General features: G+C 35.6%; 1 pseudogene; it reads right to left on the reverse strand.

Moving 5' to 3' along the window:
• Positions 1 to 2,735: 2,735 nt before the first annotated feature.
• LOC102839696 overlaps positions 2,736 to 3,609 on the reverse strand; it is a 2,188-nt pseudogene continuing 1,314 nt past the window's right edge.

The raw sequence follows: 3,609 nt of genomic DNA on the forward strand, positions 1-3,609 counted from the left end.
AGTTGACCATGATGACACAAATTAAGTAAAGCCCTTGTGACCTTAATTTGCTGATGGGCACAACTCAAAATGAAGAGAAGAGAAACAGCTGTAAACACACTTTAATAAACAGAACACTGAATGTATGAAATATGAATCTAGGAAAATTGGACATTGTCAAAAATGAAATGAACTTGATTCCATGGGTGTGGTGCTTGATCCAAGTAACATGAAGTCTTTGACACCTCCTATATTTTCTCCATTTATATGGATGTTGTTTATTAGTCCAATGGTGAGGATTTTTGTTTTCTTCACATTGAAGTGTAACTCATATCAAAGGTTGTTGTATTTGATTGCATCAGTAACTATTTTAAGTCCTCTTATGCTTTAGAACTATGCAAAGCCTTTTAACTGTGTGGATCATGACAATCTATGGGTTGCAATACAAAGAATAGATATACCAGAACACTTAAGTGTGCTTATGAAGAACCTTCGCATACACCAAAAGGCAGTCATTTGAACAGATCAAGGGACAAGGGTATATTGAATGGTAAAATCAGGAAAGGTGTTTGTCAGGTTCATATTCTTTCTCCATATTTATTCAATCTTTATGCTGAACAAATAATCCATAAATCCAGTAATATGAAGAATATGACATCAGTTTTGGAATAAGATTCATTAAAAACCTGGGATATGCAGATACTACAACCTGCTGAAATAGGTAATGCCTGCTGAAAGAGAAGAGATCTTAAAATACTTATGGATGAAGATCCAACATCAGCCTTCAGTATGGGTTGTACCTCAGCATAAATAAAACTAACATCCTCACCACTAGACCAGTAAATAACATCATGATAAATAAAGAAAATATTGAAATTGGATCCACTATCAACATTCATGTAAGCAAAAGTCAAGAAATCAAATGACATATTGCATTAGGTAAATGTGCTGCAAAAAATTTATTTAAAGTATTCAAGGGCAAAGCTGCCAGTTTGAGGACTAAGGTGTGCCTAAGCATGTGAAATTTGGACAATGAATAAGGAAGACCATAGAAGCATTGATGCATTTGAGATATGCCATTGGAGAAGAATATTAAAAGTGCCATGGACTGCCAGGAGAACAAACAAATCTGTGTTGGAAGAAATATAGCGAAAATGCTCCTTAGAAGCCAGAATGGTGAAACTTCAGCTCTTATACTTTAGGCATGATATCAGGAAATACCAGTCCTTGGAGAAGGACATAATGCTTGTTTAAGTGTAGGGTTAGAGAAAAAGAGGAAGAATCTCCCAAAGGTATGTATAGCATAACACAGTGATAGCAGCAATGGGTTCAAGCATAACAACAATTGAAAGGATGGCACAGCACATGGCAGTGAGTGTTTCATTCTGTTGAGTTATGAATAGGAACTGAATTGAGGGCACTTAACAACAACAAAAACACTTTTCTATAGTGAATGTCTTGTGAGCAGATACCTTGTGTTACTTTTCTTTCTACTTATACAGGGAGCTTCAAAAAGTTCATTAAAATGTGAAATAAGTAGATAATGGAATTTTGTCATAAACTCTTTGAAGTCCCCTGTTATAACAAGGCATTCTAATATTCTTTAAATAATATAAAAGTTTTATTACATAACAAAACATACAGTTTGATAAAAAAGAGTTGAATAGTTTACCAATAACCACATGATAAACAGACTATTCACCCAATATAAATTAGTACATTTAAAGGATGAGAAAAGTCATCCTTTACCAAGTGAGGTAGTAAAATTTTGCCTGGAGGGTACATGTTGAAAACAGCTTTGTGTTCAAGCAGGTGAAGGCTTGAGATATTCTTTCAAAGCTATTCTATTGACTCAATAGTTTAAAGATTTATAAAAATAATTGTGTCCATATCTAATTCAAGATAGAGTTATCTAAAAAATCCACTTCATAGTATAAGTAATTTAAACTCTTAAATGCCTCTATTTAAACAGTTAAAGAATTGTTCTTTATAATAGTTTTAGGGGAATGATTCAAAGTGGACTGGGCTTATTTAGGATCATTTTGTATGGACTTTTCTAAGGTAGGAGCCCTGGTGGTTCTGTGGGATAAGCATTGCACTGCTAATTGAAAGGTCAGTGGTTCAAACCTACCAACTGCCTTGAGGGAGAAAGATTTGGGTGTCTTATCCTATAAAGATTAACTGTCTCTAAAACCCTAAGAAGCAGCTCTAGTCTGTAGTGGGTCACTACAAGTCAGAATGACTCAATGGCAGAGGGTGGGTGGGTTCCTAAAGTAACAATGGTCTATACCAGCTATGGTCTCAGTACTGTCATTTTGGTCTACGATTGCTGATAGTATAAGTCTTTGAACTTCTGTGAAAGGACACCCTATGAGATATGAGACTTTCAATGATTTCTTCTCTTTTTTTTTTTTGTGGGAGGCATATATGATGATAGACTCATGGTTATCTATTTATTTTACAAACTCTTTTATAATGCTTACTATGTTTTTCTTATTTAGAGTGGGTTGAATGCATTATAGCATTCTTGAAAATAGTAATTATAATGTTTTGAGTGTAATTCAACCCCAAATGTATATATAGTATATTTTCATTTTGTATAGTAACAATTTTGTAACACTTACAATTTCAATACTTACAGTTTACAAATGTATTTTGGGAATTCAATACCAATTACTTAGTTTAGTTGAAAAATCTAAAAATCTCAAATGTTTATGGACCAATGCAGTCTCTTTCATGCTAGAATTTTTTTGAATTTAGAATTTCTTCACGTCTTTGTTTCTCAGTGTGTATATAAGAAGGTTTACAAAGGAGTAACCACACAGTAAAATATGGATACCACTTTACCAATGGTAAACGTGTACTTGGCTGGAGGGTGGACATAGGCAAAGATGATGGTGCCATAATTGATGGTGACCACTGTAACATGGGAGGCACAAGTAGAAAAAGCTGTCTTAGAGCCTCCCTGGAAGACAGTTTGATTATTGTGAGCACAATATGCTCATAAGAGGATATAGTGAGAAGGAAAGAACCTAGAATGATGATGCAGCTACACGTGTATTCCGGGACCTCCACCAACAATGTATCTGAGCAGGAAAGCTTGAAAACTGTATCTGAGTCACAGAAGAAATAGTTGATCTTCTGGGGCCACAAAGTTAAGATAAGAGGTGAGTATGATTGGGAAGAGTGGGGCAATGAAGACCCTAATCTATGATCCAGCTGAAAATCTCAGGCAGATCTGAAGACTCATAAGGAGTAAGTACCAAAAAGAGTTGCATATTCCCTGTCATAAACTATCACTGCCAACAGGATGCACTCAGTAGCCCCCATGGAGAAAAAGTAACATTGCATTATACAACCAGAAATGGATATGGTTATAATCTGTGAGAGGCAGGTGGCCAGCAGTTTATGCACAATGGCTGTCATATACCACATCTCTAGGAAGGATAAGTTTCCTAAATAAAGTACATTGGTGCTTGGACTGTAGAATCCATCAAAACAGTGAAAATGTCCCAAGAAAACATCAAGGCAAGTGGCCAGGTCCTCTCAACGCAAACCCCCTTTCAAGATTAAGACTCAACGGAAATACATGCTCTAATTGGTGACCACACACATCACCGATGGGGGGAA

Source organism: Chrysochloris asiatica, unplaced genomic scaffold (assembly GCF_000296735.1).
Source record: "Chrysochloris asiatica unplaced genomic scaffold, ChrAsi1.0 scaffold00520, whole genome shotgun sequence".
In the NCBI taxonomy this organism is placed as follows: domain Eukaryota; kingdom Metazoa; phylum Chordata; class Mammalia; order Afrosoricida; family Chrysochloridae; genus Chrysochloris; species Chrysochloris asiatica.